The 15,399-nt window shown below is 26.3% G+C and overlaps 2 long non-coding RNA genes across 2 annotated transcripts; one reads left to right on the top strand and one right to left on the bottom strand.

The window, feature by feature from the left end:
- Positions 1-645: 645 nt before the first annotated feature.
- LOC132937420 (uncharacterized) lies at positions 646-3,598 on the bottom strand. Its single transcript, XR_009663671.1, has 8 exons — positions 3,499-3,598; positions 3,258-3,384; positions 2,513-2,643; positions 1,763-1,878; positions 1,489-1,680; positions 1,227-1,422; positions 972-1,147; positions 646-883 (listed from the first exon to the last, which is right to left on the bottom strand). It is a non-coding gene; the product is annotated as an uncharacterized LOC132937420 (long non-coding RNA).
- Positions 3,599-3,809: 211 nt separating this feature from the next.
- LOC132937299 (uncharacterized) lies at positions 3,810-11,828 on the top strand. The gene is made up of 4 exons (XR_009663647.1): positions 3,810-4,065; positions 9,955-10,230; positions 10,291-10,437; positions 10,650-11,828. It is a non-coding gene; the product is annotated as an uncharacterized LOC132937299 (long non-coding RNA).
- The last annotated feature ends 3,571 nt before the right edge of the window (positions 11,829-15,399 follow it).

The raw sequence follows: 15,399 nt of genomic DNA, 5'->3' as shown, positions 1-15,399 counted from the left end.
TCACTAACTTCTCAAGTAATTTTTTTACTTAAAAATATAATATTATACGATTGGTTGGTAAAAAAAATTTTAATTTTGAAAGTAGAAGTTTTTTATGAAATTTTAAATTAAGATCAAATATTATCAATATTATCTAAACAATTTATTAGATTGAAATAACTCACTCAAAATTGTCCACAAATTTGGGTGCATCACCTGAAGAGTTTATTTCAGTGTTCAGTGAAAGATTTCTACATTGTTGTTTGTACAACGTAGTTGACCGTGCACAGCAAAAATCTCTGGATCTTTTCTTATAAGCCAAAAATAGTGTTAAGAATATTATACCTATGATTTTACAAACATTATAATTTACCTTGAAATGTAAGTGAATTAAATTACTATCATTTTGACTATCAAAGGTTAGAATCAAAAAGCTAAGTGTTTAAAACTTTTTTTTTCTACATTCCACATACTCTTTAAGATTTAAACAGATATGTAGGTATTTCAGGTTTATGGTTTGATACAGCAACTTACAAAATTAAATACAAAAATTGTTTTTTATTTTAAATAGTATTTAATATTTTAAAGGTTTTAATAAGGATATGTGGATCATTCCTTATGATGGATTGAACTGATTGGTCAATGACTAAATTGTTTAGTCAAAAACCTTTTATTTGTTTTTTATGAAATTTTAAATTAAGATCATACTTAAATATTATCTAAACAATTTTTTAGATTGAAATAACTCACTCAACATTGTCCACAAATTTGGGTGCATCCCATGGAAAGTTTATTTCAGTGTTGAGTAAAAGATTGTGAAAGTGAAAGTTTTACATTGTTGTTTGAGCAATGTAGTTGACCGTACACAGAAAAACACTCTGGATCTTTTCTTATAAGCTAAAAACTAAATGCATAAAACAGTATTTAGAATATTATATCTATGATTTTACAAACATAATAATTTACCTAGAAATTTAAGTGAATTAAATTACTTGGTAATTAAGCTTCATTAGTTTGGGCATAATTTTTCACTTCGTGAAATCCTTGCTCAATTTGATAAGCAGGCAATAGAGCCAACACTGTACACATTTTTAAATACATTTTTGCCTCTCGTATTTGCTAAATGTATCCTGAATAACCCATTTTTTAAAATGTTTTTCTGTAAAATCTAAATGTTAAAAGTTTGAAACTGAAAATATAATTTAGTAAGATATAAATTAATATTTAATGGATTTTAAATAGCATACCTGTACAAAGTGGAACATGCAATAATCTGAGCTTCAGGATATACATCAAGAAAACCATTACAGAGGGCTAATTCAAAAAATCGATCATAATGATCAAAGGCTTAAATTCAGGAAATTTAATTTTGAACCAATCCATAACTTTCCTATAGGAAGCCTTAATTTTTGCTTCCATAAGCATAATGCATATAGGTATGGACTAAAAAATACATTAAATTGTAATATATTTTTTAAACTGAATACTTAAAAGTAATTATATATTTACCTTACATAGTTTCGCAAAATTAAATGAAGGTTATAGAACTACCTTAAACGTTCATCTGCAAGTAGTTCTGTGACTCCTTGATGAACCACAGCACTAATCAACTCCTGATATGCATACATAATATTGTAATGTCAGCATTGTCAACAACCCACTCTTGGTAAAACTGAGAATTATAACACTGATACCTGTAAACTGTAGGCAATAGTAGTCCAATTATGATTAAAAAAGTTTGCTATTTTAACTGTATTTTCTTTATTGTACTTATAATACTTACTATCGTACTAATATTCATGCAGCGTTGATGGCAATGGCAGGACGGTTTGCCTTCTTACATGACTCATAGACGATTCAGCTGTTGGCCAACTATAAAAAATGGCTGAGTGTGGATTTCTGTAAATTTAATTAAGAGGATGTCAGCGCACTATTGGTTTTCTCTCTCTGGCCCACACGCAACATAGATAAAACGCATTTACGCAGAATCGTTTTTTCTACGTTTTTAAGTAATCTTAGAGTAAAATCACCCATCACAAAAAAGATAGAGAATAATATTCTTGAGGGAATGTCATATTGATTTCTATAAATATTGTTTCAAAACAAATGAAACATCATTTTAATTTAAAACATTTTTTTGTTTATTTTGAAACTCAAATACAAAGTCAAATAACAATAAAATATAAAATCGATATGACATTCCCTCAAAAATATTATTCTCTATCTTTTTTGTAATGGGTGATTTACTCTAAGATTACTTGAAAACATAGAAAAAACAATTCTGTGCAAATGCGTTTTGTCTATGTTGTCCGTGGGTCAAAGAGAGAAAACAAATAGTAAGCTGACATCCTCTTAAGTATGTAATATAATGTTAAAATTGTAAATAGGTATAATTATAATGGCTACTAACAAATAAAAAGATTAAAATGTTTAACAGATTGCAATGAAATGTTTCTTTTTCATATTGCAGAGAAACAAATTTTGTTTGTTGTTAATTTGTTAAGTAATTGATTTATGTAACAAACTATCTCACTAATTCATGTTAAAATTTTTTTTAAAACATTGAGTTTCTGTAGTTAGATATTATTAGCATCTTGCAACTTTTTAACAAGTTCTTCTTGAGTTTTCACCATACTTTCTTCCACATTTTCCAACTTGTCAATACTAAAATAAATTATTAATCATTAATACTTATTTCTTCATCCATATAAAGTATAAACATAGAAAAAGAGAGTTATTTAACAAAATAGATAATGAATATATAGTTTTGAATACGGCCTTTCTATTATGTACATAAACTAGAGACCAATTTATTAGTGTATTAAGTTAATTACTACTACTTGCGTACCTCAAAATGTTAATGTTAGAAATTATTATACTAAAATATAATATGTAAATTTGAATTAATTATAATTTATAAGTGATACCATGTAATATGTGATAAAGGAATGCCTATCACGATTATAAAGAACGGTTCTTTATAAATGTGATGCCTATTGAGGGGAAATATTAAAATAAGATAGGGACAAATTTTGATTGGTATTACTCGACCCCCTCGTTATGATGGTTAGATAAAACGAAAACAGTTTGGTCTGGCGAATTTGTAGTACTATGTGTATTGGCAAAACCCCATGATTGTGGCCTTGACCACGGTCTCCGGGGACCATATAAACATACCATACCATACCACTAAACTCAACTTGAATTTTAACTTGAAGAACTTATAACTTATTATTGTTTTTTTACATTATTTTAATATTAAAACTGACTGTATGTACCTTTACACGTAAATTGAAATTTGGCTTTAAGAACTTATGATTTGACTTGATTTGTGTATCTGAATCCTCTTTTAATCTTCATCAGTCAATGTTTTTTGTAAGCATTTTTTCTTTCATATTGGAGTACCTATGAAAAAGTAATTACAAATAATTAAATAAGTAACCTCGACATTTGTGTTTTGTTCAAGTGTCCAAATGTGTAACGAATTATGTGTTCGTAAGTATTTTATATTGTATTTACCAATTAAAAATTAACTGTTTATTTCATCGGTATCTTAGTTTTTAAGTCCCAAATAAATTAATAAAACTAATTAATTTAACAATTTATTAAAAAAATATAATTTGTAAACATTGAATATTGATAATTTTATAATGTTATCACAAACGTACTACAGCCAATGAGAGCAATCAATTTCCCATGGGTCTCTAGCAGTGTATGGTATGCTCATAGATGTATGGTGCTTATTGCTTATATTATCTATGGGATGTTTACATCGCACATTAATATACAAAACTATGATTTTGTTCTAATGTTAATGGTGATATTGAATATCAAAATTGTTTTTTTTCTTACCCATATTTTAAAGTGTGACTAATAAGTGCGTACATATTAATGTGGAATCCGATTTCTATTCTACAAAAATCGTGGTACCTACTGCTATTATTTCAACTATTACCCGCCAACATAATTGCAGTTATTCTACTAAGTATATACACATAGGTATTACCTACATGCCAACACACGCACGCAGGCACACATAACTAGTGTAGTCGATTTCAAATAATTATTTACAATTTTGGTAATTTGGTATGTATAATAATTTATTTGAACGTTTATATAGGTAGGTACCTATATATTGGTTTACCAATTCAATAAAAATATTTTTTTGTTTTATTATATGTTACCTGCAAGCATAATTTGATTTATTATAATAAATTATTATTATCACTTTTAAAGTTTTTTTTATAGTTAGAACTTATTAAGTAGGTATATTGTTAACAATTAGTAATATTTAATTATACCCACATTTTTGTAATTACTGCTATTGAGGACATTTATAGTCCCTCTGGTAATTATAGTATTAAGATCTCCTCCAACTACTTATCTATTATAGTAAATTGTCAATTGTGGTTATCTATCATTTTTAAATGTCTTATTTAAAAGCTTGTAATTAAGTGGCAGTAAAGTTTTCTCAGTTTTCATTAGATGCTGATTATTAATTTGAGTAGTAACTCTATAAGTATAGCATTTTAAAGTTTATTATTTGTTTCATTTACAATATGCCTCCATTCCCAGTTAGTAAACCTACCAAGTGCAGAAGATATTTGGAAGAGGTGGAAACAGTTGATTTCGTTATTGAAAACCAAAAACAGTTTTTATCAGAATCTAGTACACCCCAGATTAATGTTACCAATTTGCTTACCCCGAAAGTCAAAATTTACCATCATTCATCAGTAGTGTAAAAGTGAATAATACATCAGGGGGCACATTTTTAATTATTGATTTTGATGAAAATAGTGTAAACGAACTAGAATTTAAATATTGTAGCTCAGATTCTGACTATGAATGTATGTCAAATGGAAATAATATTTTTGATAATGATAATTCCATTCTTGAATTATTAGCCCATTGGACAATTGAAAATAATATTACTTTATCTGCATTCTCAGTATTATTAAAGATCTTTCAGACTCATGGCTGTTTTAATCATTTTTCAGTAGATGCTAGAACTGTGTTAAAAACAAATATATCTAATAGGCAAAATAAAATTAAAAATCCAGGATTTTATTACCATTTTGGTAAGCAGTGGTTTAAAATCCCACTGTAATTTTTCATATTATGTAAATGAAAACATAATTAAATTGGTTATTGGTATTGATGGACTACCACTTACAAAAAACTCTTCCAGCAGCTCTGGCCTATTCTTAGTTATGCTCGAGACCACTCAAATAAACCAGATGTGTTTTTGATTGGTCTCTATTGGAGGAAAGAAAAGCCATCAAAAGTAATTCATTTTTATAAGATTTGGTTGATGAACTTAAATATTTAGCTGATTATGGTATGGATACTGATTTTGGAAAAAGAATTGTAAAAGTTGAAACATTTTGCTGTGATACACAAGCTAAAAGCTTCATTTTATGTACTAAAGGTCATGTTGGATACTATTCTTGTCCAAGATGCACTATTAACGGTGTTCGTGTAAATAACAGAATGAGTTTTTTAGGAACAAATTTCCCCAAACGAACACATTTAGATTTTATAAACCATACTGATGATGAGTATCATATTTTGAATACAGTTTCAAATTTAACTCAAATTCTATATTTAAATATAGTAGATGATTTCAGTATTGATTACATGCATTTAGAATGTCTAGGTTTAGTAAAAAAAGTAATTTTACTATGGTTGGGTATTAGGGTGGTCCTTATTTTTCATTTTTGATTTTTTTGAGATTACCCCCCCTAAAAAGGTTCAATTACCTAAAAAAACCATACAAAAAAAGTTTCATGCAAATTCTTTAATTTTAACACCTGCCGCAAAAGCTCCAAAGTTACAAAAATAGAACATTTTCAATATTTATATTTTTTTTGATATTCTTAAACATAACTTTGGAAATAAAAATGTTATAAAAAATCGGTTAAGATACAATGATACAAAACTAAATTTACTAAAATTTGTTTCATATAGATTAGATTCCAAATATTTTATTTTTTCAAATATTTTAATCAGAAAGTAAAAAAAAAAAAAAAATCATGAAAATTGAGATATTTTCACAGCATAACATACAAATAATCATGAAAACAATTTACAATAAATAAATAACATAGTGACTTACTAATATCTTTAACATATTTTAAATTTAAATGATACAACTAATTACTGTAACTAATTACTTATTACTGTATAACTTGCGTAAGTGTTTCTTTTCTGTGGTCAGGATATTTTTTGCAATAATCACTAACAACTTGTAATAGATATTGTTTTTGAGATTCATCTTTGGTTATTTTGTTGTTATAATCTTCTATAAGTTTTACTCCTCTTTCTGCAACATCATTTATAACGGGAATATTTTTTAAAATTGACAGAGCTTTATTGTAATCTTCATTATTTGCCCACATTAATGGGTCTTCGTTCAAAAAAGTGGTATTGATTGCAAATCATTTAAATAGTTTTTTAGTATTGACACATATAAAATCATCAATTTCCTTTTCTAATAACTCGTTTGTATTTTTTGCAGATATAATTAAACATTGTGCATTTGAATTTATTTCTGATGAACATTCGTCGTTGTTTAGAGCAGAGATTTTTCTTTTAGTCTCCAGTGGCACAGCCTCATCGAAAAAAGCAAATGCGCATAATTCCGCCGATAAATACCATAAGTGACCACAAAACTTTTTAACTGCATTCTGAGATATATCTTTATCTATAGAGACATAATGTAAAAGATCTTTCATAAAAGTCAAGTCTTGTAAAGGGGCTTGGATTGAAGATGGTGAATTAAACCATACTTTTATGAATAACCGTACAATAAAAATGCAAATACTTCTTAAGGCACTTTCTTCTTTGGGTGTTAATTTAAACTGTTCACGAAATAAATATATTTTTAAGCTATAAATAGCTTTGGCCATCCACCGAGCATGATGGATGGCACCTGGTATTTTAAAGCTATTGTCATTTGAAAGTTTTCCACCCAAAAAAATTACTGTTAATTCTAGTAACTCTCGATAATCATCTCTTGGCTGCTTTTCTAATAGCCGATCTTTAGAAAATTTAATAATTTCGTCACATACGTCATTTACAGAATCCATTACATTACTATTTTGTATGCCAGAATTAAAATTGTTAGGGTTAATTGTTCCTCAGGCTTGTTGGAACCTTTTAAAAATTGCCATGTCTGGGCCCGATGTTGCCCCAAATTTTAAATCGAACACACTTTTCAATATAATTTCATATATATGATGGCGGCATGGTAAATATACTATTTCGCGTTCTAACAGTTGTTCAAGCAAAACACAAACTCCATTTAAGCGACCTGTATTTGATGCTGTAGTATCGGAACAAAGTGCTTGTACATTTTCATCTAAACACCAATCTACAAGCGTTTGGTATACTGCATTGGCTTGTTCACGTCCAGTTCCACTATTTAGCGGCGGGACACCTAGAAGTTGTTCACGGCCATTTACAGATTTTTTGTTGTACGAATAATAAATGTTTCAATAAATCATGGAAATAATCTTCACGTAAAAATCGCAAAATACGGGTATGGGTCTAAGTACATTACCCACCTAACGATTCTATACTAATCTCTTGTGTCATAGATTAAATATCACATACATCACATACAAACGATATTATACAATATATATTAATTTTATGTTAATTTAAATCACATTATACGATATAAAAAACATTTTATTTATTGCAACGCAACAAATAGTTAAAAATTTTTATTTTTAACATTTAAACTCAAATTTTTTTAATAATAATATATTTAAAAAAAATGTATAAGTATAAAACAATAGTGATGTACAATTAGTCTTTATAATTTTTTTGTAAAAGTATTCTTTTAAGAGTTATGATTAATTATATTCAAAAACTGACGATTTCTAATATTTTTTTGTTATTAAAACTTTAGAGCTTTTGCGGCACGGGTTAAAGTTGAACATTTTGTTTAAAAAATTTTTCTCATGCTTTTTTTAAGTAACTGAACCGATTTGAGGGCGGTAACCCGAACATTTTGCAATTTTTTTTTACTTCATCTATACCGGAGGACCACCCTATTGGGTATATTTAAAAGAGCTTCAGTATTTGTCCGCATTCAAAGCGTAAATATAATGTAAATATAATTACTAATCGCCTTTTATCTATTAAACCAACCATAACTTGCGATTTTTCTAAAAAGCCTAGGAGATTAAATGAAGTACTAAGATGGAAAGCAACAGAGTTTAGATCATTTTTGCTATATACTGGGCCAATAGTCTTAAAAGGAATTTACCTCCATGTAGTTTTTAGAATTATTTTATCTCTCCTAAAATTCCTGAAAAAATGGTTAATGCCAGTGAAAAATTATTATTACATTTTGTTGAAAAATTTGAGGAGCTCTGTGGGAAACAATTTGTATCACAAAATATCCATGGACTGATACATATATTTGATGGTTATTGATAATATGGTCCTCTAGAGAAGTGCTCATGATTTCCTTTTGAAAATTACATGAAATTTAAAAAAAAAATGGTTAGGAAACATGAGAAATCTTTGGAGCAAGTAATCAACCGCTATCAAGAATTTATGACATTTAGTGAATCCAAATTGAATGAAAATTTAAATGGCAAAAAAATAAATACCAACGTTAATTGAACACTTTACTGCACCTCTACTGCGATATATAATGAATTAAATCAAAATAACCCTAAAACTACCCTATTTATCAATATTCAACCCTCTTGCGGCACCTGAAGGGGGTTATTAATCATCACCAAATTTAACCCACATACCTTTCGTATGGTAATGAAAAAATTAAGTAGGTGAGAAATCTAAAATATTTAACTTTCCTTACCCCCATAACTATATAAGGGCCACCCTAATATAGATATATTCTATACAATTTTTATTTTGTTAATTATTTTTTGTCAGTGGTTCTTTTAATTAAAGCATAAACAATGAAATTTAAAAAAAAAATGGTTAGGAAACATGAGAAATCTTTGGAGCAAGTAATCAACCGCTATCAAGAATTTATAACATTGAGTGAATTCAAATTGAATGAAAATTTAAATGGCAAAAAAATAGATACCAACGTTACTTGAACACTTTACTGCACCTCAATTTTAAACATTTATTAAAATGATTTTAAAATAAATATTAAATCAGAGAGTGATTGTTACATAGGCTTCAAAGATAATAAAAAACTAAGCATTTTTAAAGTTATAAATATTTGTTATGATACTAATGACAGTAAAAATATAGTTTTAACTAAGAAAACTTTGACTAAGGTTCAAAACTAGAATAGTTACACCAAAAAACACTTTGATTTCTACAACAAAATCTTTGTCGAACACAACTGTACTTACTACTATACCAAACTCACTGTCAAAACCAACAGAAATTCAAATAGGTAAATTATATTTAAAAATTTCTTTTTAAAAAACATAATTTTAAAACTTGATGATTCATTTAAATAACAATAATATATAATTTACTGTAACAAAGATGAAATATACTAGTTGTAAAACTAGTGTAAGTACATTAGTTTTAAACAATTTTTATTTTATTTCATCTTTGAAGATTTGTAAGTATATTATCGTAAAAGCAATCATAAAGAAAATATATTGAAATTTTTGATTTTTTTTTCAGAAAATGGTAATAATTTTTATTTTATTCTAATTTCCACAGAAAATAATAGATTTACGAGAAATTTTGTCTTAAAGTACCTGTTTAAAATACTCTATACTATGAAGTTTTAAAACTTATACTCGAATACTTGCAGCTTTGCTATTATAACATTATTCAATACTTACATTTTTTTTTTTTTATAACTGAATATTTCAAAAGTTAATGGCATATATTGTGTACCTTTACTTAAAAGTAACAACATATTAATTGCTATAATTTTATTTACCTTTAAATAATATTTGTAATGGTCTATAAATGTTTTATAATAAATTTTTATATTTTAATTCATTGATGATATTTTTTTAGTTAGGTACATTGGTAAGTAACAACGTTCAAAAAGAAGTTCTTCATACACTAACATTTATTAAACATGAACTAAGATGTGAAGATGAAATTGAATTGGGCCAAAGACTAGAAATTTTAGAAACACGATCAGATAGTAATGTTCATAATGATAATAGCAGTAAGCCATTTAGCTTGTTGAATGATATGGCTGATTGTGCTATACCATTGAATAATGAAGTAGATCTTATTATATTTGAAGATAACATTTCCGGAGATAATATATTCCGATCTAATTTGGTAATAATATTTAAAGTTGTTGTAAACTAATAATGTATAATTTACTTAATATGTTGACAGAATACATTGGCAGAAAACATGTAAAAGCTATGGTTAATAGATTTTTGTACAAACTGTTCAATGATGAACTACTAAAAGACTATTTGTTTACTGGCAAAACAGGAAAAAAAAATTTTTCAACATTGGCAATATGCTCTGTAATTTTTGGTAAGATGGTTTAAAGTAAATATCAACCAACTTTTTAATGTTATATTATATTGTTACCAATGTTTTACACCTTGTATTTTTTTCCATTAAAACCATAATCAATCTTCTTAATGATAAATTGATAACTAATTACTTATCCATTCCAATCTTCAATGTATTTTCTAATTATATTTATACGTAAAAAATCTATTCATTACTTACTTTTATTTTAGATACTCTAAAACAACATAAAAAATTCAAATGTGTATCACAAAATGAAATCGAACAAATTATTAAATATATTTTTGCACAAGCAACATTTGATTTTCAACGACTAGATGCTAAGTTAATGAAGGACTAATTTTTTTTTATATATACATAATTTATTATTAGCTAGTTATGTATCTTGGTAATATATTTTTTAAGTACAACAGTTGATTATTTTTTTTTTTTTTAATTTAATATTTTTACTTTATTATAATATATTTTCTATAACGGACTAATTTTTTTTATAATCTGTAGGGTATGGTACTCTGTTCCATTTAAGAGTGAACCGGTTTCGCGCTAAATATAATTAATTATATTATTAAATATAATTACTTATCGCCTTTTATCTATTAAACCAACTATAATTGCAATTTTTCTAAAAAGCCTATGAGATTAAATGAAGTACTAAGATGGAAAGCAACAAAGTTTAGATCATTTTTGCTATATACTGGGCCAATAGTCTTAAAAGGAATTCTATTAATATTCTATTCTTTTAATTTACCTCTATGTAGTTTTTAGAATTATTTTATCTCTCCTAAAATTCCTGAAAAAATGGTTAATGCCAGTGAAAAATTATTATTACATTTTGTTGAAAAATTTGAGGAGCTCTGTGGGGAACAATTTGTATCACAAAATATCCATGGACTGATACATATATTTGATGATTATTGATAATTTGGTTCTCTAGAGAAGTGCTCATGATTTCCTTTTGAAAATTACATGAAATTTAAAAAAAAAATGGTTAGGAAACATGAGAAATCTTTGGAGCAAGTAATCAACCGCTATCAAGAATTTATAACATTTATTGAATGAAAATTTGAATGGCAAAAAATTAGATACCAACGTTACTTGAACACTTTACTGCACCTTTACTGCACCTCAATTTTAAACATTTATTAGCAATGGCTATGCGTTCTGCGATTGGTAGACAGTTATTGCTGGCCATCGTCGTTTGTCGGGCACCTGTGCTAACGCTCTCACTAATGTCCGGATGGTGGTGGGGTTGCACGGAAAAAACGTGTTTTAGTCAGCCGAGTGGTTCAATTTTAGATGGAACAGAGTATACCCTGATATTATATTTTACACAACAGTTTATTATTTTATTTTATTTTTTCTTAGAAAAAAAAAATTTAATATTAATCTATTATAATATAGTTTATATAGAGCACTAGTTTTTTTTTATATACATTTTATTATCAGGTAATGAACCTAACTTAATATTATATTTTATACAACAGTTTATTATTTTATTTTATAATTTTTTCTGAAAAAAACTGTAATATTTTTACTTTATTATAATATATTTTATATAAAGAACTAATATTTTTAAATACATACAATTTATTATCAGCTTGGCGTTATGTTCCTGCCTAAAAATATAATATTATGTTCAACAGTTTAATTTTTATTTTTTAAATTGTAATATTTTTATTTTATTATAATATATTTTATATAAAGGACTAATTTGTTTTTATAATTTTTTTATATATATACAATTTATTATCAGGTTAAACATATTATATGTACTTATTAATAATATACCTATTTGATACTAATTTATTATTTAATATGATTTTTAATTTAAAAAAAAAAAAATTGTAATATTTTTACTTTGTTATACCTAATATATTTTATATTATAGTTTTATTATTTTAATTATTTTGCGATTCATAACCTTTTTACATAAATCCTTTTCGTAGTCTATTTTAATATTTTTACTAATGAAAATTAAATATTTATAGAATCTTGGTATCTGATATTTATTTAATACATAATTCCAACACTAATTGTTAATTGTAAAAGGGTTCAAACAATATTTATTGTGTATTTTTAAATATTTTAAAATCCATAAACAATAGAAATTAAATACTAATTAAATTTTTATTTGTTAATTTAAAAAATAAATGTTGATACAAAATATTTATTTAATGTTTGTTTTAAGTATTAATTGTGAAATGCAAAAGAGTTCAAACAATGTTTATTATAAATTAATTAATATTTAAAAACTTATGACCAATGGAAATTAAACATTTATCCAATATATCAATTTTTTTTAAATATTTATTAAATTTTGAATAAATATATATGTGAGCGTGATATAAAAAAACATCGTGCCTATGGATATTTAATATTTATCATTTGCTAATATAACAACTTATAAGTAACCTTGTATTAAATTTCCAAGCTATATGACCCAATAAATACAGTTTTATTGACATTGCTAGAATATAAAAATGAAAATGTCAAACGTCTATAAATAACTCAAAACAAGTGGAAATGTTTTTAAATGTATAGAAAATTATAAAATAAACATTTGACGAATTACCTACGTTATTATAGTTTTGAATAACAACAAAATAATAAAATTGTTGTACGATAATTTGTTAACTTAGGGTTAATATACAATTATGTCTAGTTTCAAAAGCTCGTATAAAATAATCTGACTTTCCGGGAAACTTTTTTTTTTGGGTTGAATATAGAAAAATTTAAGGAGAATCTATATATTAAGTTTTCAAATCTTAAATGTAAATAGAAAATTTTTTATGAATTACTAACTTGAAATAATTTGACAATTTTCGTGATTTTTATAAATTATTGTGGACTCAATTTTTTTTTAAATTTTCACGATCATCAACTAACATCGGGAACGTTGTATTACATTTTCAAGTTTCTTGACCTACAAAAAAATTTATATAGACAATATTAAAAAAAACTTGTAAAACTAGAAATTTTCTTATGACAATAAATATCTCAAAAAAAGTCGCAGTATAATATGCAAAATGTTATGGTGCATAGAAATTGATAATATAAACTTTCATTGAAAATGTCATCTATATTCTTTTATTTATTTTAGAGTTACACTGAAAAACAAAATAGATTTTTTCAAAAACTGGGTTTGCGTACAAAAATCTCAGTTATTTTTTTAAGAGGACGCAATTATGTTGTCTTCGTCTTACAAATGTACAACATAGCAAATAATTTTTGGCGCGGGGTAGAACCACACTGGTTGTAAAGATAGTTAAGTCTGCACACTGATATACAATATAGTTCAGAACATTACCTTTGAAGTATCGTTATTGTTTTTTTTTTATATATCACTTATACAAAAAAGGTTCTTATTGTTTCAAAATCCATTATTTTTTGCGTTTTTTAAACTTCAATAACTTTTAATGTAGTTGAGATTTCAAAAAATAAAAAATTAAAAACGATATTTCACGGTTAAATTTCTCCTTTCTATGTTGTGAAAATGTGGTTCTATGTTATGACTGTAGCCTTCTCGGTTCTTTCCGACGTTAAAACAGTTTTCGCAATATTTTACATATTTTCTAAGACGGAGACAACAAAAGCGGGTGTCCTCTGTTCAAAAAAAATTGTTTCCCTAGCACCACAGTGTTCAAAAATCCACATTTTTCCTGCACCATTAATTGTACCATCATTTGGTAAACCTTTTTAAGGAACCAATTTTTTTAACATTTTTATTTGAGTATGGTTTGCACATAATTTATATCATTATGGCGCGTTTGTTTTAGATACGTAGATAATTAGATTAGTTAGGTGCTCTAGGTACTAATTATATGACATATAAACGTTTCATAGAAATTTAAAATATTATCTTGGCGCAAATAGGGTGGGGGGGCTATGCAGGAGGGATGTATGTTATTCTTAATAAGTTATTTTTACCGTTTTTTTTTTATTTTTTTACTTTGTTACTAAACATTTTTTCCTAAAGTATTAATGTATTGTATAATAATGTCTCAATAATATTTATAGTTATTATTAAACAAAATATGAACGGTACAACTATAGTGACGGTGACGTCTGATAAGTCATGTAAGCCAATCGCCAATGATTGGGAAAACCAAAAACAATTTTAAATAGCTCCAAACGAATATTATATCAGTCACTGATGTCTGAAATGTCTGTTTTAGAAAATATTCTTGGTGAAAACTCTAGTTTAGAGGAAATAAAACAGCATTTGACATTATATGATGGTAAAGTATTTCCAAATTTTTGTAAGATGTTTCAAGTAGCCGTTACTCTTCCCGTAAGTACCTGTGAGAGATCATTTTCTACTATGCGACATTGCGACGTATAAAAACATGGTTGCGTACTTGTATGAATCAAGATAGGTTCGGCAATTTAAGTATTATGAATATAGAAAAGGACATTCCTATCAATAATGAAGACATATTAAATATTTTTGAAAAAACCGAGAGGCGTATACAATTACATTAAATATCTATATTTATTTGAATAAATATTTAATGTTATTATAATATTATATATATATATATATATATGTACTATGTATGATACTAAACTACTTTTAGAATTGAATAAATACAGATACCATTCTTAAAAGTATGTACCCATAAATTATAATTTAAAAAAAAAATGTGTTGGGGCTTGAGCCCCCCTTAACATTTTTCCTATTTGCGCCACTGCAGTAATACCTACATTATATTCAGGGGCGGATCTAGGATTTTTTTATGGTAAGTTCTAGTTTGCGTATAATGGTCCTAAGGTATACTCGTATACTAATTAGTTATTATGGAAAAAAAAATAATTTGAAGATTAGATGGCTAGGAAAATCAGTCTTGCAATGTGCATTTGTTTTGGATATTACATAAAGAGTTTGACATATCCACCCCTGTTTATATTTATTGATTACGAGCGCTCCGTTAAATGTATTGATTTTACAATGATGCGTGTTGT

Source organism: Metopolophium dirhodum, chromosome 1, assembly GCF_019925205.1.
Source record: "Metopolophium dirhodum isolate CAU chromosome 1, ASM1992520v1, whole genome shotgun sequence".
In the NCBI taxonomy this organism is placed as follows: domain Eukaryota; kingdom Metazoa; phylum Arthropoda; class Insecta; order Hemiptera; family Aphididae; genus Metopolophium; species Metopolophium dirhodum.
Note: the sequence above shows the minus strand (reverse complement) of the source record. Positions and strands in the feature narration are given on the sequence as shown.